Source organism: Monomorium pharaonis, chromosome 2 (assembly GCF_013373865.1).
Source record: "Monomorium pharaonis isolate MP-MQ-018 chromosome 2, ASM1337386v2, whole genome shotgun sequence".
Lineage (NCBI taxonomy): Eukaryota > Metazoa > Arthropoda > Insecta > Hymenoptera > Formicidae > Monomorium > Monomorium pharaonis.
The window spans coordinates 33,758,495-33,781,964 of NC_050468.1; the positions used below are offsets into that span (position 1 = coordinate 33,758,495).

At 36.1% G+C, this 23,470-nt stretch overlaps 1 protein-coding gene and 1 non-coding gene across 2 annotated transcripts in view; one reads left to right on the forward strand and one right to left on the reverse strand.

Annotated features, from left to right (window-relative positions):
• The window catches only part of LOC105834665 (ras GTPase-activating protein raskol), a 313,516-nt gene that overhangs the window by 252,489 nt on the left and 37,557 nt on the right, over nt 1-23,470 (reverse strand). The gene's annotated exons all lie outside the window — the stretch shown is intronic.
• LOC114254014 lies at nt 21,685-21,832 on the forward strand. The gene has a single exon (XR_003625448.1). It is a non-coding gene; the product is annotated as a U12 minor spliceosomal RNA (small nuclear RNA).

A 23,470-nucleotide genomic window follows, 5' to 3' on the forward strand; every position in this document is an offset into this window, starting at 1 on the left:
GCTCGCGCACTCCATGCGCCACTTATACCGCGTTATATCAAGATTAATCACATTATTCCCCTACTTCTGATTCGTATCTCGTGTCCGAAGACTTCCATTGTACAAGGCGATAATTATGAGCTTCGAGCCGTCTAATAAATACGAACGATATGTGTCGAGATGAACGTCGATATGACGCGTATAACGACTTCCGCGAAAACGAGACCGTTATCGACGCAAAAAGTAATACAGTTACATCAAGCGAGTAAACTTACGATAATAATAAAAGTCTCGTTCAGATGTCCTTGAATACTTTTCCTTCAATACGTTTTTATACTTCTGATTACACTAAAGATAGAATTAACAGAGTAAATCGTATTCTATCTTTATTTTTACGTGTTTAAACATGAATAAATTTTATCTACATTTCTAAGAACTCTGTAAAACCGAGTTTTGTGTGTCAATTACGTAGCAAATTTTCTAATAAATCCGTTTAGAGAAACAATAAAACTGTTAAACTCGCTCTCCCGATTGCAAATCAGCTCCAACGATGAAACGCATTAAAAACATTTTTCGTTCGATTCACACGCCGAGAATCTTTCTCACAGAAGTTTTCCTCAGAAGGACGATGCGCGTCGTACAAACGCCGGATACTCACGTTTATGGCCGAATTACGAGGCGTATTTTCCATTTCGTTTTAGACTGCGGCCATTCGACAATGGCCACACCGCTGCCAAGGGTACGGATGTAAAAACGGCAAATTATCCCTCGGAGGGATCTCGCCACGACATAATGCGTATCTTTTACCTGTCGAAGGCAGCAGGTAGGCCACATTGCTTGGAAACATTTTTTCCGTAGCTTTGATGCTCTTATTTCTTACCTTTACCTGCTAACTCCGGCCAGCTTTTAAATGGAATCGACTTGCAGCGGTTTTCGCAAAACATAAGAATACATTCATAGAAAACTATTAGGTCCGCTTTACGCAATAAAATCGCTACTTTGCGGTAAAAACTTATCGAACTTATAACAGTTGTTACATCGTTATATGAGAGAAAAAAAGGACACGTTATTATTAAAACGTTTGAAAGCTGGCGAAAATTTTGATATAAATAACGAATAATTATTTTTTTTTATAAATGTGCATTTGAAAAATATTATAAGATGACAACGGACAGCCGCAATAAAATAGATACCCCAACTTAAACCTTTACAACAAATGTTAGTAGTGCAGTAAAAATTACAATTAAAAAACTTGTAATTGAAAAACTTTGTAGAAAAATTTTGTAGACCTTGATCTTTGACTCCCTGACAATCAATTGGTTTAACTTGTATTTTACTTCGGTGGAGTTAAGATTCTTAGGTATCTATTGGCAAAAACAAAGTTTCAAAAAGTTAAGAATGCTATAGCTTTATAACACCAAGCTAAAAATTAAAAAATTGCAGGCTCCTTAGATTTATTCCTTTTTTTTTCAATGACCAAAAATTTAAATTGTGAATGTTCGAATTTTGGCTATAAAATCAGCATCAAATAAAGCAACAAAAAATTTGGTTTATATATAATGGCTTATGCTGTAAAAATATTCATATTTTGTTGCAGTTTTTAGTAGATAACTTTTAAACAAGTAAGTGGATTCAAAATTTTTGCACAAATATTTATTGGAGTTTTATTAGAAATTATGTAAAAAATATAATTTAATTCGTAATACTACTTTTTTATTAGATTTGCAAATAAGCACTACAAAATGATTTTACATAAGAATTAAAAAAAGTGCATAAAAAATTAAATAACTTTTAAACCAAATAAAAGAATTATGCTCAAATTTTATAAATGGGCGATCCAACCAATATTATAAAGTTATTAAGTAGTTTGTTACGCTGTACTACTTAATAACATTAAGAATTGAGATTGATTGACGAAGGTCCAGAGTGTCTAGACGAGCAATGAGTACGTGGAATTTTCTGGGAAAACAAACTGTGCCCCCACGCCTACGTCGCATGGCATCTGTGTGGCCTCGTCTGAGCAGCAATATTAAGATGCAAATCAAAGGTTTGCATTCGGTTATACGTGTATCAGTATATATACCTTCTGGAGCCGTAGCCGAGAAGGTGCGCCGCGACGCGAGCGGGTAAGGCACGCCATCGAGACACCTATCTTCGATCGAGCGGAGCGCATTTACATTCCGCTCCTCCTCCTCCATGGGCTTGTCTCCGCGACAAGTCGCTCACGGAGAACCCGTTGTCCGTCGTCGTCGTCGTCGTCATCGCGACGATGATTCATAATGACGGACCTCGGGAACCGCGAAGCATCGTGATTCATCTACGATCCGCGATGATGAAAGCGCGAATGTACCCTCGAGCGGTGCACCGTTAGAAAGTGAGCACGCGGACGTAAACACATGCCTTTGAACTTGGAAATCTCTCAGATATTCATAAAAGAGAGAGAAGCCTGTCGAGGAGAGAAGCAATGTTTAAATATTTATGTTTTATTGTGATTTTACTATTATTTTTTCAAGCCACGTGTCACGAAAGAAATCTTATCTCTGTAATGTCACATAATTAGGTTACACAATGAAAATTTTGCGATTAATCACGCGATATTTACAGTTATCTGGATTGGCAGCGCGGACACACCGCGGTCGTAAATTTAATAAGGTCGATGGAATCATTAAACGAGTTAAATAACGAAGCGTGCGCACGGCTAACAAACGACGGCGCTAGCGCGCGGCGGTACTCCTCTCATTAATTGGATCATAATTTCCTACCGGGTAGGAAATGGAACATAAATCGTAAGTGTGGTAACGGTTCCTTTTTTCCGTCCGTCCAATTAGAAGGAAAAGGGGAAAAAAAAGCGTCCCGCATGCGCGCGGTGCAGGTGGTTAAGGGCGAGGTTTCCCGCGGGGTTATCCGCGGCTTATTACCACGCGCGTATTCCCGACAATCGCGCTTAATTCGCGTGTAACTGCTGCAATGGCAGAACGAAGTTACGCAATATTTGTTATTACGTTCGCAGAAACCGAAACGGTGAAACTATTCGCGCTGTTTGCCGGACATGCGCAGCCTGCGAGCGAGCGAGCGAGCGAGCGAGCGAAGAGAGAAAGGCGATCGCGAATGGAGTTCTCCGGTTCCCACGGATCGGTCTGGTCAGTTTACGCACGGCGAGAGCTCACGAGTCGACGAAATGAGAGCTGCTCGCATCCCGCGTCTAGATAGACTTGATCGGGATACACGGACCGGATCGCGTCTCCGCAATGCCGATACATTTCAGGAGGTTGCGCTCAGAAATATATTTCCTTCACTTCCTCTCTCATGCTCTCACATTCAACCGTTAACGGGATACATTTTCACGTACTATCATGTAAGAAAATATCTTGCAGCGAAACCCATGGACATTCTCTTCCGGAAATTCCACCTAATCTCACCGCTTACGTATACGATTCTCTTTTCTTCAGAATCGTATTTCTAATTGCGTATTTTAAGAACAAAAATTTTATGCAGTAATAAAAAACGAAGAATAAGTTGTTTTTTAATATATAGAACAATGTAAAAATCAATGGAACAACTAAGGCAATTGTTTCTCCATATCCATGAAATTTAATATTATTTGTCTTTTAATAGTCATCTTAAACATTCTTTGCTTTTTTAACCAGCGATCACCTTTGATAATGACCGTGAATGATTCGGCATTTAACTCTCATTAAGTGGTCAAAGCAATTGTATTAACTCATGATAGGCGCATGATTACGGTAACAATAGACTTAACAGCGTTTAGGCAGCAACGCTATTTCTATACGCATTAAATGCATGACGCTGTCCACCATTATACGGGTTTGCATCAATGCTACTGCAACAATGAACTCATTAAAAGCATTTAAGCATTTAAAACAGATTGCCTGTGCATCATACCTACAGTAAACTATAATATAAATCGATCGCCTAATTTACAACATTTAGTTATACTATTATTAATCTTTCAACAACGTAACAATAAAATCTTGATGGCAAAGGAATTATTTTATAGTTTATAAAATATAAGTAAAGTAAAAAAACTATTGTGTCATTATCTTCTCTTATCAAATATAAAATTCATTAAAAAAACTTATCCGTTTCTCTCTTTTATTAATTTTTCCAAATATCAAAAAGCTTAATCAATTGAATTGATATTATTGCATTAGATAAGTCGCACTTAATGTAAACGATGATCAGAAACTCGCATACGGTGAGATTCTCCAACCACAGAAACGTCACTAACCGGCGAACGTTCACATCGAGTCTGGCGGCATTTTTCCCTAATCGCCCGACCATTTTGCGTAATGTCATTGTGAGTGGATAAGGACTGTCTGTCGGTCTGTCTGACCCAGATGGCTGCACTCGCTGCCATTTTCTTTATTACGTTGAATTTCCTGTTCGACACGTAATGTCGACAGAAAATTGACCCGCTTTGATCGAGTTGTCGGCCGAAGTCGTTGTCCTTGGATAGGAAACTCGGATCTAGGAGAAAATATTGACGCACGATTCTTTACGCAATCCGTGGAAAAAACCGTGCATTATCTGTCGTTAGAAGTAATTGGAACGGAAACGTGTGCGTGATAGGCATTATTATAAGTAAGCTATTTCTTGCCGCCGGGAAATCGGAACGCATTATACTATCTTGCTAGTTATCGCGTAAACGTAAACGTTAGTTCCGCAATATTATAATACTAATTTATTCGTCGCCACTTTTCATTTCAAATTGACTTCAAAAAATAAAAGTGAATCGAAAAAAAAAATTAATAAACACGTATGAAAAGTTTAGCGGATAGAAATGCGATACAGAGATGACGTAAATTTGTCAGACACAACGTCATCGAACTTTGCAACACTCGCGTTGTTGCAAAACGTGGAATTCATTTCCTTATTAACCAAACACAAGCTCTATACCCGAGAAAACAAATTTCGCAGTAGAATTGATTTTCTAGAATTGCTTTACTTGAAACTCTGCCAAAATATACGCGTCGATATTTCCTATATTCAAGCCCTTTCTAGCGCGTAACCGAGCGTATATATCCTTTGACCAAGGACATTTTGCACATATAGCAGCGTATTTATATAAGTACAAAATGAACGTTTATAAAACGGTCAATTTATATGCGCATATAATCGGCTACTGTGTTACGCGATAATAAATTCAGAATGAAAAACTCTTCCTAGGTTGTCACCAAATAAAATTAGCGTTACGAAATGCAAGCCACAACATCCTTGTTTCTTTGCGGGGTTACATAATGCAATTTCTCTTCGTGATATAACGGTAATCAATATCTCTTAAATTTCTGCATTAATAATCTAGTTGATAATCTGAAAATTAATAATCCAATTTCATAAATATCATACTTTATTCAATTTTAGGACTATATTTATGAATATAAATAAATACAAGTTGCAATAAAAAATAGCAATTTTTCTTCAACTCAGAGAGGATTTTTCACTAAATTTTACAACATTTTTTCTTTTCATGGATATTCCATGGATTTTATCCAAGTGTATTGCTTATGTTCGTGTCAAAAAGTTACACGTTAAACAATTTTTAGAATCTGTGCGAAAACCGTCCATTTTTGAACCCACTACAATTTTTTAAAAATTAACAATTTCATTACTAACGTGAAATCGCTCTTTGACTTTTTATTTTTGTACGTACTCTAATTGTGTAGAAGAATTTAAAATTTCCGTAAAATTTCCAGTTCAAATGTATTCCCTAATAAAACAAAATGTCAGTAATTTGCTTTAAGGGATTCCCTTAATGCGCGTCCCTTTCTCGTCGTTCACATAGTGATGATGATTGCTACTCTGCCGTAGTAAAACGATTATCGCTAAACGTCAGCGGAGCGGTCGGGTACCAGTCGCGGCAATTAGTCCCTGACAGATAACGTTACCGAAGGCACCCGTCGTTAAGTGTGTTAGATAGATAGGTGACGACTCGTCTACGCACCTGCGGGAGCACGCTGCGCGCCAGGCAGTCCGAACACAGGCCTACGTTCCGTATGCTCGGTCTATCCACCATGGTATCTGTACACGCGAGTAACTGGCGCGCATATGGAACGAGCCTCGATTATTCGAGGAGGATGAGTAACGTCTACCACTTCGTATGCAAAGCGATAGCTACCTCTCGCGTGCGAGCGCTCAAAGGAACACTATAGGCGCCGCGTAAACGTGCGCGTATCACTCGGAGAATACAGTCATTTATCCTTTCGATGACTGTATTTATTAGAAAGCGACATAAATACAGGCGCCCGGCTGCGTCGCGGCGCAATCGATACGCCGCGCCCGCCTACGTAAACGAATTAGCGGCTCACGAATTTCTCCCAATTGAACGCTGAAATTTAAACGGATTTTCGAGCCCGCGTGGGACTCGGCAATGTAAATATACGGAGTATTGACCGAAAATTAAAAGTATAAAATAGCGACAATGTACAGCAGTTTGTAGTAATACCTAATAAACAGAAAAAATGACACTGAAAGAATTATATCCACTTAGAATTGTAAATTACTGAAATAGCTGTCTAAGTATAAAATTTGGAAAAAAAATCTCTGCAAAAAGATATTTTTAACAAATATATATATTTTTTAAATAACATTCGAATACTTGTATCTCGTCACCATACTCGAGGACTCCTTTTCCCAATATTAACTTTAATAATGGACTACTTTGAATTTTGACATCCACAGTGTGAGAAACGGCTGTTTGACAATTTAATATCTTTGGATACCGTAACTTGAAGTTATGGAGGAAAGTTCAAATCGAATTTTACTCGCGTTTTCTACAATTGTAAATTCTATATCAAGAAAGACTTGAAGGATCGTAATTTGGCACATTTATATTTTTATGTCTCAAATAGTTAGATTGCAGACAATTTTCACGTACCAAAAACCGCGATGACTCTCACAGGTAATTAAATTACAGATTTCTTTATATTGTTATTCTTTTTTTATTATTCTTAATTTTTATCATTAATGTATTATTCTTTATACTTTGTATAAAATTTCTATTTGAATCAAGAAAAGTAAAAGCGATATTAATGAATTCTTGAAGACGTTCTAAGAACTACAGAGATAAATAAACAAAATGGCAGTGTTAATTGAACACTTTACATATGGAACAGATGTATCTAATTTAACGTGAGCCAGTTACTATCTCCAGTTTCCTGGCGCGTTGTTTAGCATGAAAATGAGATTACCCTCCAGGGAGAGAATTCGAAATTTTCAATTAAGCCAGGGCAATAGCAAGGAAAAATTTTCAGTTTTAAATCTTCCTTGTATCGGAGTATATAATTCAACTTTAATACTTATTCATAAAATTAAAACATTTGAATATTAAATATATAATAATAAAAAAGTTATATCAAATTTTTGCATTTATATGGCTTTAAAATCTATACACTTTAAAATATCAACAAATTTTATTATTCACATTTAATACTCATCATTGTTAATATTGATACAATATGTCTCTAAATATACGTATCATAAAATACATAACATAAAAATCGCGAGCAATATAATTTCTCTCTCTGAAAAGTATTATTTTATCTCCCACGATATTCTAACGGTAAAAAAAAGCTTTAAAAATATCGGTCTTTACAGAGAATGAATAATAAAAGCCGCCGCGACGCGAGAAAGACCACCTTGTCTGCTACCAAGAACGATATCGAATCCGGATAAAAAGAACCGACCAATTTATGACGGACCCCCGTGGAAACGAAGATAATCCAACGGATGACAACTCTCTACGCGCAAGTCTGATGGCGGCCGCCGTCGACTTATGAAACCACCGTTGCTGCGTTCTACCTGTGGTCACATCGTGCTGGGATCCTTTCAAATTCCCAGGGAATTTGTCGCGAATTATCCGAGTATACGTACACTAATCCGATGACAATTTCGCAAAGATATTTCATACCGACACGATGGCTCTCACGTGGCATTTGATGATTTTTACGAAAATTGTGATAAGACTAATGTATTATTCGAATTTTTAACATTATTTATGCAAATAACAATGTCACACAGAAATTATATTAAACAAGTTTTTTATACAAGTATTTCAAAAATAATAATACGGAACATTTTTCTCCGATATCAACATTTTCGTGCTTCAAATATTTTCAGAGAATAACAGGAGATAAATATTAATGCCTGCATATTTTTTTCGACTTTAAAGCTAGACCTTCAGCATGTTTCCGAGGACTGAGCACTATATTTTGACCGACTGACATCGGTCGGTCAATATATTTTCCGTAATCGCTGCACAGTGCAACATACAGTCCGTTCACAACAACGAGATTAGAATTTCGACGCTCGTTAGCGGAAACGGCGCGGTCCCCGAAAGCCGTTAAGCCTTACGCCTGCTCGTAAAGGAGAAACGGCTTCGAAAGCAGTATGCGCTATCATGAAAAAGGTACAGCAAGAGGAATTTTGAAGTGCTCCCCCGATCGGCAATGTTGCGTCATGGAACTTGCGGTACATGTTTTATACATACTTGTTTGGCTTTACAACTAGCGATAATATCTTTTGCAAATGCTGCCGACGGTGCGTTTATCAATATTATATTGTACGTATATTATACATAAACATGATATTCCAATATTACAGTGAATGGCAACCGTGGCGCTTTTATCTCCAATTTACAGGGTATTTTGCGTTAGATGTACATAACTGCTTCAGCCTAAGCCATACTTATCTGATATGCCTTCAATAATATGACAAACAGGCAGTTACATTACTTCATACAAGAAAGTTTTTTTTTTTTTTAATACGTTTATATCTCTCATTTATGAGTGTTTTTTTTAACAAAATTATCCTAATATCGACCATTGTTTATAATCAATAAATCAATATTTTCTGTTACATTAACGGGTAATCAATAAAATCGATAATTAGAGTCTTTCTTAATAAATAATAGGAATACATTAAATTATATCATATAACCAAAAACAAAAGAATGATTTAATCAACATTACGACGAGGCACGCAATCAACTCTTACATATCTAGACTGATCTAGAAATGTGATAATCTTGATTCTCATTCATATTCTGCGGGAATTGAGGAGAATAAAACTAAGCGTGCACAGATGATCCACGTGTAAGCTTAGTATTTGTCCATGCTTAGCGAGATGGTTCCGCGGGCACATAATAGCCTACATAAATTCGTTGCTCTTGTCACGGGCCGCGAAACGACGATCCGTATAGCCGCAGTCGCACGGTAGTTCGTTAATCTTTCGTAAGAGTTAATTACCGGGAGAGATTCTCCAATTTCTCTCTCGTTGAGTGCGAGAGCTGCCCAAATCTCGGGTGTAAGAGTAGACGCCTAATTAGTAATTAGCAAAGAAGGGTGTACCGTGCCGGGGAAGCCTTGGGTGGTTTATGGCTGCTCTCGCGTAATGTTTCTCGATTAGGCAAAGTCTAAATTTCTTAATCGCGAAATACGCCTCTGTTTTGTCTACATCGAAACATCGGCTCTCTTCGGTTATCTATAATGCTGTGCTCTATAAAACATCTTGAAAATTTTAAGTAATTTCAATTTATATTTTATACCTTTTGGAGAACTACCCTCTATATAGATTTATCATTTATTTATTGTATAATATGTTTTTTAAGTCATATTCTGATAAATTTTCATTGTCATTAAAACTCACAATCCTATTCCTCGAAATATTATGGAAAACATATACAAACATTAAAACAATAAAATAATAATTATGTATATTTCGTGAAATAAAGCTATATGGAAGAGATTCTGTGCAATCTTTGCTATAGAATCGCGGGTAACATCAAAAAGAAGGTGAATATTACAAAATCTCTCTCTCTCTCTCTCTCTCTCTCTCTCTCTCTCTCTCAGATTTCCCTCAGACTTAAGGAAAAAGCTTTCAAAGAAATCCGTGCACCATCGCTCGTCTTGCACAACAATAGCGCTGGTCACTGGCCGACCTCTGCCAACGCTATTTCTATCTCCGCAGTTCACGAGGCTTTTGTTCCGAGGTAAAATGAGTGATAATAACTGCGCCTGGCCAAGACGGACAAAAATGCTTTCACTCCGCGAACGGGGGCTTTTCGTATATAAAATTACGGATTTCCCTTAAAGCCTTTTAACTCGACTGTCTGTCCCCTCACCGAGGCGCGTCGCCGCGATATTCTTTCCCCTTCATCTCTTTCTCGTTCATTTAAGTAAGTTCACGAAGAAGCGCATTGTGGGAGAACGGAGGGCCGTTCCACGATATATCTCGACTTCAAATACACGCAACACTGTAACGTACATTACGACAGCTCGTTAATATTCATATCCCACGGCCAGCTAATCGCGTTCTTTTGAACTCTTCATTTGAGCGTCCCACACTTTCTTCTCGTTCACATCCTTTCCCGAAGCAGGGAAATCGCGTAAACGCCCATGGAAACGGACGTCTGGTCTTGTAATCATGTAATGTAATGTGAGATAGAAGGCTTCGCACTCTCGATTCTCATCGCGAGACAGCTTCGACGATACACCTGCGTCGATCTCCGTCAAGTTCATTAACACGTCCCGCCTGACGGTGCCAGTCACTTCGCAACAGCGCATGTAGGCCGACAGACACAGTTGGGCGTTGTCTAGATCCCGCGATATCTCACTCACCCATCTCGCGAGAGTGAAAAGCGTTTAACCAACCCGCTTAAGTGCAAAAACGGCGAAAATGACTGTGATAGTCTATGTCCTCGAAAGAGGCTCCCGTTTTTGCGAGTACACGGGCTCTCTCTCTCTCTCTCTCTCTCTCTCTCTCTCTCTCTCTCTCTCTCTCTCTCTCTCTCTCTCTCTCGCATCCACGCTTCTCGAGCAGCCATAATCATAAATCGTGTGGACGGGGTACTTCAAGGCCACTGTAATTGAAAACTCTTGCAATGACGACAAGAATTTCCTGGAAGAATCAGCGACGTACAGACTTCGAGATCGATCAAATGTTGTTAATTTAACAATCAGAGAGAATCAAAATTTGCAACGTTCTGACAATAAAGAGATTTTCATATTTTTCTCTTTGCGTCATGCACGTAAAATTTATTTTCGGGGAAATTTCAAAAAGTGTGAAACGCGCAAAAATTAAACGAAAAAAAACCTAAACTCAGATAAAGACGAGAAGAAAGAAAAATAGGCAATGGATAAAAGGATTAATTGCTCCGACACGAGTCCTGAGATAACGCAAGCTAATAAAATTTAAGAAACATAAAAGAACTTAAGATAAATACGAAACATTCAAGGCTAATGAAAGTGACAGCACGATTATTAAACGTGAAAAGCATTCCATTTATAAGAATATAGTTTAAGTTACAACAAAATCGTAATTTAATAATTTTATTTATTTTATTTTATTTAATATAGATTAAATTATATGTTCCTTGAGTAATGTTTGCGATATCAATTTTTTAATAAAATATTAAGATTGATAAATCTAAACAGCTTTCAAATCAACGAAAATCAACAGCTGTAGAAAGCAAAACTTTTCACAAACTAAATATTAAAGAAATGAAAAATAATAAAACAATACTCATTAATAAATTTCAAGTATATTTAATACTGAACGACAAACAATGCACAAGTTTACTGTTTAATATTTATTTCAAGTAAGTAATATTTACTTGTTTGATATGCAAAAAGAAATTATTTGAACAGTACTGCTATCGCATTTATTTGACTCAAGTAATCTTTTATCATTGTATTTTTCAAATTTTTCATGAGAAAAGAATCGATTTTAAATAAATAAAGAAATTTGCAATAAAAAATATCTAATAATTTCAGGAAATCAAGTTAGGAAGTTCAAAAATGCAATCAAGTAAAAAATCATGTTTTATTTGTTCTTTCTGCAGGGGAAAGATGGAGAAAACGGTTGAATTGCGGAAATAATTTACTTTCATAATAATTCTCGCGGACAGTAACGCGTGATCACGGGAAGTATTTCTTATAAGCGAAAGAAACGAATCGCGCCGATACGACTGGGCCACGCGAAGAGAAGCGGTCGCGCTTTCTACGGCGCGGATTTGCATGGAGAATTACGAACTCCTAGCGCGTTTCTTTCGGCGCTGTCGTGCCGCGCCAGTAGTTCGGCGGATTGAATTTTCGTGGAATAAAATTTATATCGCCAAGAATAGTTTCTCCACCGAATATATACATTGCAGCTTTTGGTATTATGCATATGGGATGCGCTATGTAAACGTCGTCATAAAATTTGAATTAAACTTTGTCTGCAGTTTCACGACGGAACGTTTCGATCGGAAGCCAGCGTCGCACCACAATAAAATTGCATTGGAAATGTTTGCAAAAGTACAAATTTCAAATAATGTTGTCAAGAGATTACATTCGCCTGTGCGTGATTGCGTAGAGCGTAGGACGAAATAAAGCATCGATCGTATATATAATCGCGCGCGGCGCGGCGTCGGCATTCCGCGGATTTTCAAACCAGACTCGATAATAACGCGATTACAATTGCTTCAAGCCGCAGTCCACACATTTTTCCATGCGGCGCGTTGCGCCGTGAAAAACGGCGGGAATAAATTAGCATGTAAAACTCGCAATTTCTCTCACCAACGCTTCCCCATTCAGCCGCGTAATATTCATCGTCAGACTCCGCGGCTAACCACACACGCGCTCAGCCCTTCATCCTAAGCATAATCCCACTCCATTGTTCGTGAAACGGCGTACCGCCGCATCATATCCGATTATTCGAAGTCGATTTTCGTCTATCGAGCGAACGCGCTTTGTGACCATATCGATTCGCCCAAACCCGATCCCCGGGTCTGCCGTCCGCAGCGATTTTCTATCGTGTTGGGCACTTTGTTACCGGATTAGAAAATCGGAAGAGAAGGCAGTACGCTTTATGTTAATCGAAAACGACGTTGCAAAACAGTAGGATGAAAGAGAGAGAGAGGGAGAGAGAGAAAGAGGGAGAGAGAGTATGGAAATAGGAGCTCGAGGAGAGAGTGGTCGAGATAGAGAATCGTTGCTATGCGGGCTGGAATATCGAATGGTTCTAACGTAATTGCGACGGCTAAAGGTCCCGGGAGATAGGACGTGTGCCCGTACGGGATAGACGCGATGCGTTTGACGTGAACGTAATTAACACTCGGGGAAACCTTATCGGCGGCTTTGGCAGCGCCGCGTTTAAAGCCAATAATGCCCGTAATCGGAAATGCTTGTTGTAATTGTAAAGTATTATTTTTAAAAAAAGGCTCGTTTTTTTATAAAATTACGCATTTTTTAATTGACACTATAAATAAGAAGTTCTGTCAAAATATAGATAATATTTGCAATGTATATCAAAAGGTATAATTTATAATTATGTTTTTCCTACAAAATATAAAAATAGGCCTCATTGTCGCCAGTGATAATTGACAAAGATAGTTTTCTTTCAGTCAATTATACTGGCAAATTTATTGATTTAAATTTAATTTAAATTATGTTTCTTCATATCATCTATTTTCGTAATTGATTTCTCAAAATATCTATCGACGTGTCCAAATAGAAGGATAATAATTATTCTGGAAAGTTTAGTCTTATCTATTGTCTTAGAGTCCCTCATCGCTCTTCAGCGAAACTTCGGCGGCCATTATCCCGACAGAATGTAAATCCGATACAAACTACGCTACAATTTCTACCCGCTTAATCCGAACCCAAGAAGTCCTAGCTGTAGAGAGAGAGAGAGATCCGCGACGATGGAAACGGTAGTAAGTTAAGAAGTTTGACAAGCATAGGCGGCTCCTTGTCAAAGTTTCCTAAAAAAACTAAAAATTGGAGAAAGACTGAAAATTTAACAGTGGGCGATTCTACAAAAATAACAAAAGTTGTTTGATATTATCTGTATAATTTAATTACGATTGGGGATCTCACACTGAAAAAAAAGTAATATATTCAATAAGATATGTTATTGCAAGCTACTACATAAAATACTTAATACAATAATATTTGCTATTAATGCAAGTATTATACAATGTTGATACTGCAATAGCATATATTATTGTATTGAGTATATCTGTAATTGGCAGCTCGCAATCACATATGTTATTGGCTATATTACATTTTTTTTCTATGTAATTATTCAAAATAAATATTTGCTCAACACTTTTCACGATTCCCGAGGCTAATCGCACACAAAACATTTCATTATTGTACAATTAAGACAGACAAATAACATTTTAAAAAATATAAAACTCTATTATCCACTCGATACCCGAAAATTCAACAAATTAGAATTCAACAAATTAAAATATCAATTCGAAAATGAGAAACAAGTTATATTTACAAAATATATTCGTAAATATAATATATCGTATATTTACGAATATATTCAGCGAAATATTTTTAAATACCTTCTATGTGTTAAAGAAATTATTCTCATTTTTATTCCCATTCTTTTGTCATTATGTAAATGAGCAAATTGCGCGAAATAATTGATTTGATAAATATCCAATAAATTTATAATTGTTAATCGCAAAAGTTAATTAATTACACGAATTGATTGCTAATTGTTAAAAAAAAAACAATTGCGTTTTGATGCGGATGAAAAATGTAGAACATTCTATCGATTCGAGTCTCATCATGCGAATGACAATACAGGGTGCGGGATAGCTTTGCGTATACGGCAGCATGTCAACAAAAATAAATATCAAAGCCATACACCAGCTAGTTCTGTTATCTCAAAATATTTAATGTGCTACGAAATAAAAACCTTGAATATTCCGTTCCATATTTCAAATTAATTTTGCTAAACAAATACAATTTGAACTTTACTTCACAAACTCATTATCATTATGAAAAATAACAATTCCATCTCCAATTGAGGGTTTTAGAATAAAAATATTATTCAAATATTACTCGAATCCCAATTAATGAGCAGATATGTGCAGTATAGCTGAGAAAAATATTTGTTAAAACAAATATATTTCTTTAAATTTGTTTCTCTTAAATAAAAGAAATATTTGTCAGATTTTAAAAAACAGTTATATAAATAAAGAAATATTTCTTTAAATACATAATGTTTTAAGTCTTTTAATTAAAAAAAATTATTTGATTTAAAAAAATAAACATTTTTATAGAAAAACAAAAATATTTTTAATATAAAAATTATGGTTAAATAAAAACTTTTTGAAAAATAATTATCAAAAAATAATAATAATATAGAGTCAATTATTTAAAAAATCAATTATTTGCATTTTATTAAAAGAAATAATTTTAACAATTTTAATCATTTCTGTAAAACTATCCGCCTTTCAAGTGTTTCACAAAAAATGATACAAAGATCAAATTAATCAACATACATACACATACAAACTTCCGTCGAAAATATTAAATTATGCGAAAGACAATTCAGAATGCATGTAAAGAAAATTCAAACTTTATCAAAGAATTTTTTAGTTAATTTTTTTTTATTTATTTAAACTATATCGTATCTCAAGATTGGTTTCTGCCAAATAGAAACGCATTATTTAGTGTACTTAGTCGCACAATGGACTTGTACAGTTACTTTACAAAGCGTTTTCGCACGAGTGATCGCTCAATCGTTCATTACATAATTACGCGAACATCGACAAAACCGAGCAGAACGACGTAATTTCCATTTAACGTAAAATGCTCGCGTGTATCTGCTGAGATTACGTTCGCACATGGCCGAAGGCTAATGGGAGATTACGCGAGATAGTTCGGTTAATGGAAAGTGCTCCACGTCCTGCGTTTTACACTTGCTTAATGTTCTCGGACAACCGATAAATGTTTCAACGGCGATCTCTCAATTGTACGTCTCTTCCGTGTAGTAAAAACAGAAAAAACCCGTGAATGACAGAGATGATAAAACGAATTCCAGTATATAGCATCTGAATTTTTGAGACTCATTTAAATATGTAAAGCGCCACGTCCTAAGTGGGCAACTTTTCCCAAGAGACGTCGAAAGAAAGGAGTAACCATCTCGGGGCGCGAACCGAGCAAGAAGAATTACTTGTCGCTGAAAGTTTGTGAATGACGAACCTACTGTTGGTCCGCGCGTTTTCTATGAGAAGTAGAACGAAATGGAATTTAGATGAATAGGGCCATTCAGTCAGATTCGCCCGATGGAAGTGTCTTCCGTAATCAAAAGTATACGTACGCTTTCAATATCACTGGGAAGAGAAAGCGTCGAAACAAAAATGAAGAAGAAAGGGAAAGAGAAGATCTACATGAGAATCAACGACCAGTCTGATGATGAGGTTTGATAGAAGATTCTCTCCCTCTCCTTCCTTCCTACCCTGTATCCCCTGTAGATGCATCCGCGTGGATGCCGGCAATCGATATCGTCCGTTTCCCCCCCACTGACCTGGACCAAATCAATCCCTTCGAGAGTTGCAACGCGCCTCACTCTACGCCGTTTCGTTTTCAGACTCGTGTCGCCCCCCCCCCCCCCCATGTCCACGTACACACGTCCCGTTCAACGTGGGATCCATTCTGCATCCACGCGTTACCAGGATACGTCTACTAACTACCCTCTTTTGCCGTACGCGAAAAGCTACCACCCTCAACAACGCCGCCCCTGTCAGTCCCATGAATCATCATCTCGCAACAACGAGCGATAATGCGATCGCGTAGTGTTGTATTTTATTCAACGCGTATTCCATTGTAATTGAAAGAAGGTGGCCACAAAACAGAAAACTGTCCCTCCGCATACGTGGTTCGCATTTTAGATTTAATGTGAGAAATTATTTCTAATTATAATTTTATTTTTTAATTGTGCCGTCCACATTTCTGTGTGCTTTAATGTTAATTTTAATTTTAATATATTCACGTATTATTGTCCTAATGTATCATATTGTTTTAAACAGTTTAACGCGAATCAGGAAAAAATAGCAAGACAAAAGAAAAAATATCCGTAAATTATGCAAAAAAATAAAAGTAATTCAAGAAAAATAAAACAAATGTAATAAGAACTATAATTTTCTTACAGAACTATAATTCTTCTCTCGAGTATCCTATCATATCGCAATAAGAAATATTTTACCTTATCTCACTAAGTCATTTAAGATAATAAAACAAACGTTTCTCTGCAAATTAGTCGTTCCTTTCGTGTATTCAACGTTTTTGTTAATTCGTAAACGAGACTCGTAACGAGAGATCGTTAGTATGCCGAGTCTTCCTTCACGTAGCGACAATATCAACGAAGAGAAGGGCGCGCCGAAGGAGCGGAAGGGACGTTTTAATTTTGCACGCCGACGACAAATTGTGCCCCTCGTTATTTGGGGTGGCTGCGCGTTTCTCTCCGGCATCTGTGCATTAGACGACAAAGTCGAGTTGCGTGTAGGTAAGTATAAGCCTGATGGAACCACTTCTCGTCGCGTCGCGTCACTTCCCACTGGTTTGACACATCAACATTAATTTAACTTGATTAACTACGATCAAGTTTGCGTATGAATCGTACAATTTCCCAATTCAAAACTGACTTGACGGTCTATCGTCAATCTATCTTTAAACAAGATTCATATTTGGAGCAGCGTATTACTTTTGTTTTCTTACACAATTTTAGTTAGAAAAATGATTTTATGGATATAGATTAAAAAGCAGAAATACATGTTAGATTCTTAAATAACATTTATTTGTATACAAAGATACATTTATCTTGTTTGTTCTCTTACTAGCAGTACGTGCGATTGAGTTGACTAATTGTAAGAAAATGTATTAAACCTAAATAAAAATTACAAATAAATGTTGTTAAAAAGAACATATGCAAAATATGAATTTTGTGTTATTAAAGTTTATATAAAAATACAAAGAGATAATAAATAATTCTTTTCAAAAATTCCAGAAAATTGATTATAAAGTAGTCCTTTTTAAATTTCAGATAATGTATTCTCCGTTTTCAAGAGAGCACTTAAAATTTTTTTTTAACTAAAATATATAAGAAAACTAATGTTTCTCTCGAAACAATTTATTACAGCAATTAAATTAATATTAATATTCTTGATAATTCATTGTTCATCAATGCACGTACCCCACACTCTTCAATTATATTGCTGAATTGTCGGTCACGAAGACATATGGTATTGGCAAGATGCAGATGATCGCTCGCGGACATAGAATGCATTCCAAACAATACGCACTTATGCACAATATACGACAAGGATGCTGCAATCGAAGATAGATACCACATGGAGGTGAAGGAGGAGGAAAAGCATATGCATGATACGTATACAGGAGAGAGCGTGGTGTTGGTTGTGAGAGAATACAAACGTGTTTGGGACAATGTCGAAGGACGCATACAATGTCGAAGGCGGAGTTGCTCGGGATAGGCGGACTATTCGCCGGGCGACGATCCTACGCGTGTATCTCGGAACGTTGTCAAAAGGGAGGTAATTAGTAACTATGTGCGAGAAGCAGAAGGAGGTGTCCCATTTCTCGCAAATACAAGGTGTTAATTGGGTAAGATAAATTGAGAAATAGTTTACTACAATTATTTAACGTGAGGTTTATTTGATGAATAAAAGTGATATTTTTTAATAGTTTTTACCGAAATTTACTGTTATAATTTCATCTAATCTTTTGTTTAAATTAGTTTTCCTTACTTTGATTATAAAGTCACGTAGTAATGTAATCTGTTTATGATCGTAAAATAATGTGCGTTTTCTGAATATTTAAACAGAAAATTTTAAAGAAAAGATATTTTTTAATTTCTTTAGATTTAATTTAGATTTTATTTTTGTTATATATTAAAATTTGCAATATTTTTTATCACGTTATTGTATTTGAACGTAACGTAATATATGACAGGATTATATGACGTAATATTGACATATTACAAAGAAAGAAAATTTAAGACGTCTTTGAGCGTTTCATTATCACCGCTTCGATTAAGCATGCTTTATTGTACCGCTCCGTTCAACGAACAGTTAAATCAATTCGTTACCGGAGCAAATTGATAAAGATATAAGCCGTGGCAGAGTTACTGGCTGGAATATTCAAATGAAACTTGTTCGACCGACCGCGTAGTTTTAATAAGCGTCGCGTATAATGAGCCTAATATCATTATAGAGCATTCATTATGGCATAATGAAAGCGTTAGAGTGCGCTTAGCAACTTCGACGTTTCCGTAGTGAGATGAATTACTAAATTCCGTCTTTTTAAGTGTTTCTTTTTTTCTTCTAAATAAACGTTTTATTCGAACGGATCGTTTACAATCTAATTTCGTTAATCGTTATCAAATAAAATTTTCTTTTTTTTTTTTCACTTACGACCGCACTCCTTAACTTGTAAGCGATATACTGATTGATTATAAATAAACTACGAGATTATAACGAAACCGATTAAACTCGTTAAAGATCAAAATTAAATATTACATTTATGAAATACTAAATATTATATTAAAAATTATTTTTTTAATATATAGATACGAACGCGTACAATAATTTTCTAAAGAGTTCCGGTAATATAAATAATTAAAACATTTTTTAAACAATTATTTTGCCCAAAAAATTTGAATTTTCAGGGCTAGACGTGAGGTGCTGTTCAAATATCGACAGTTCTATTTATTTTAACGCAGTTCTCATATAGTTCCGGACGCATACAATAATTTTTTAAAGAGTTTCGGTGATATAATTAATTAAAACATTTTTTAAACAATTATTTTGCCCGGAAAACTTGAATTTTAAGGGCTAGACGTGAGATGCTGGTTGAATATCGACAATTCTATTTATTTTAACGCAGTTCTCATATTGTTCCGGACGCGTACAATAATTTTCTAAAGAGTTCCGGTGATATAAATAATTAAACATTTTTTAAACAATTATTTTGCCCAAAAAAATTTGAATTTTGAGGGCTAGACGTGAGATGCTGTTCAAATATCGACAGTGCTATTTATTTTAACGCAGTTCTCATATAGTTCCGGACGCATACAATAATTTTTTAAAAAGTTCCGGTGATATAATTAATTAAAACATTTTTTAAACAATTATTTTGTCCGGAAAACTTGAATTTTAAGGGCTAGACGTGAGATGCTGGTCAAATATCAACAATTCTATTTCTTTTAACACAGTTTCCATATAGATACGGACGCGTACATTAATTTTCTAAAGAGTTCCGGTAATATAAATAATTAAAACATTTTTTAAACAATTATTTTGCCCGAAAAATTTGAATTTTGAGGGCTAGACGTGAGATGCTGTCTCTCCCGGTCTCTCCCCGTCTCTCCCCGTCTCTCCCCGTCTCTCCCGGTCTCTCCCCGTCTCTCCCCGTTTTTACCCGTCTCTCCCGGTCTCTCCCCATCTCTCCCTGTCTCTCCCGGTCTCTCCCGGTCTCTCCCCGTCTCTCCCGGTCTCTCCCCGTCTCTCCCCGTCTCTCCCGGTTTCTCCCCGTCTCTCCCGGTCTTTCCCGGTCTCTCCCCGTCTCTCCCGGTCTCTCCCCGTCTCTCCCCATCTCTCCCGGTCTCTCCCCATCTCTCCCCGTCTCTCCCTGTCTTTTCCGATCCTTTCCGGTCTCTCTCTATCCCTTCCGGTCTCTCCCCGTCTCTCCCGGTCTCACCCGAAAAATTTGAATTTTGAGGGTAAAATAAATGTTTAAAAAATGTTTTAATTAATTATATCACAGGAACTTTTTAGAAAATTATTGTACGCGTCCGTAAAAATATGAGAACTGCGTTAAAATAAATAGAATTGTCGATATTCGACCAGCATCTCACGTCTAGCCCTCAAAATTCAAATTTTTCGGGCAAAATAATTGTTTACAAAATGTTCAATTATTTATATCAACGGAACTCTTTAGAAAATTATTGTACGCGTCCGTATCTATATGGAAACTGCGTTAAAAAAAATAGAACTGTCGATATTCGACCAGCATCTCACGTCTAGTCCTCAAAATTCAAGTTTTTGGGCAAAATAATTGTTTAAAAAATGTTTTAATTATTTATATCACCGGAACTCTTTAGAAAATTATTGTACGCGTCCGGAACTATATGAGAACTGCGTTAAAAGAAAATAGAACTGTCGATATTCGACCAGCATCTCACGTCTAGACCTATAAATACAAGTTTTCCATCAAGATAGTTGTTGAAAAATACTATCTAAATTTTTTTAATTAATTAATTTTGTTTATCTGAGATGCCAGTTACACCAAATCCACATGCGCAGACGTATACGCATATATACGTATGTTTTGTAACAAAAAATTTTTTTAAATTAATTTAATCATTAGAACTATATAGGACGTCTTTAAACGTTAGAACTCTATAGATTTAGTCTTCTCTGTGGTAGTATATTCGAAATACGGTGAGATGCTATTATGTGATTTTGGAAGTTAGCATCTCATTTATAAAAATTTAATTAAAATAGGTAATTCAACGGAACTATTGTTGAAACCTATCAAGAACTGTAGAACTATGCTGGATGCAAGTAATTCTGCAGTATTTTTATGAGATTCTAAACTTTGAGATGCTAACTTCACACACGTCTATTGACGCGATACATATTTGAAAAGCATCGTATTTACATACATACTGTTGCATTTACATTAAAAAACTAATTTTCTTTTTCGTTAATTACTTCAACATTGATTCCTCTTATAACTAAAGATATTGTACTTATAAATTCGAACTTGGCGCGTTCAGTACTGCATACCTGTTATAGTCGATAGATGGCAGAACTTAATGTACACTATCTCGTGAAAAGAAACTCACATATAGAGTATAAATAAGAAGGTAAGAGAGCCACAACTCGTGCCTTAAACTAATGAGTAAGGAAAATATAGAGCTTTGGTAACGCTTAGCTATGCTGAATTAGCGAACCAATTTTTGAAGAGGCACAGGTCGTCCCAGGGCTGTGTGAACTACTTTTTCATGCGGCTAGGTGAAGCGATCTTACCTCGCAATTTAAATAAAATTAAATTTTAAATAGAATAAAAATATTTGATATTAAAATGTATAAATATATTCACGTCTTGATAATATATATTTTATCATAATGTTTATAAATACAATATATAGCTTTAATTAATTACAATGTTTGAACTATTAAATTATTTTGCTAATTTTCATAATTATAAGATAAATAGAAAATAGCTTGTGTAAATATTTTATTCTTTCCGCGTGAATAATGAACAAGAGTGAGATCAGAATAATAAATAAAAATAAGCAGAAAAATCTATTCTAACAAATCTCCAGCGAGTAAAATAATGATACTTTTTCTCGAGTGATCTGTGTTATAAATTTCACGTTGCGATTATATATAATGTAATTCACTGAATTAATCATAAGATTTTCTATTATATTTAAACACATGGAATTTTGATATATTTTTAAATCAAAATTGTTTTGATTTATTAATGTAAAAAATAAGAACATAATATAATCTTGTTAATTAAAATTCCTTTAGCAACAGATTTTAATGAGCGTCCCTGATAAGCTAATCTGATAAGGAATCTTTAATACACGATTAGTCATTCGCTCGTTGCATTGATACGTATGCTGCTCAATTATTCAATCGATTCAAGCTGCATTTACAATTAACAGGAGCCACCTTTCTCTTCCAGCGTACCATCTATTTTTGTCGCGTGACATCGGTCTTTCGTAATACTCAGAACGATAATTTCCGTGCTTCGAATTCCATGTGTGTATACCACCGTCGTGATTCACACGCCATTCACGACCGGACGCGTCCCGCTAGTGTTAACAAAACATCTTCGCAAATAGTTTCCAACTTCATAGAATACCGTGGAAAAAAGCGTCAACGTTAATTTTCTCGAACGTGCCGATTCCCGAATCGTGAATAATAAACAAGAGTAAGATGCAAGAAGAATCTATTCTGACGAAGATTCTTCGAGCGAGTGAAATAAACAATAGAAACACTTTTCCGAGTGATCTGTGCCGTAAATTTCACGTTGCGATTGCATATAATGTAAAATTTACTGAAAATGATCGCGAGATTTTTTAACAACAATGGAAAAAGTAAAGGTAATATCACTTGTAAATATTAGTTATATCGATGATTTTAAAAATTTCCAATGTTCCCACAAAAAGTACGTAGTATACGTATGAATATAAAATATTCGTCATTTCAAATTCTCACAGATTCGTCGTTTCAAACGGAGTCGGTCTCGTTCCAGGGTATCAATATTACAGCACACATTCGTAACGCAGGCACGCATATATGCACATATATGCCCCACGCATTTCGATTCGCGCTTTTATCTCGGCGACGCGTTCGGCACTCCGTCTGGCATTTTCCGGACGGAGAACGTATTACACACGCAAAAGCGTAACGTAAGCTCCATTACGCACGCCTGCGTGCCCAAACGTCCGTGTGTGTGTGTGTGCTCCTTGAAAATCCGCTCGTGAAGAGGCCAGACGCGAATCTCCATTGAGACTTCGCTCTCACTTGAACAGCGGCCGGAATGCCGCGCTATGCAGTACGAGCGTTTCCTTTCTATGTTTCCACACGTCCAATTTTCTCTCTGCTTTTCATATTTCCGCATTGATCAAAGGGAAGCCTATGGTGTATTAATAC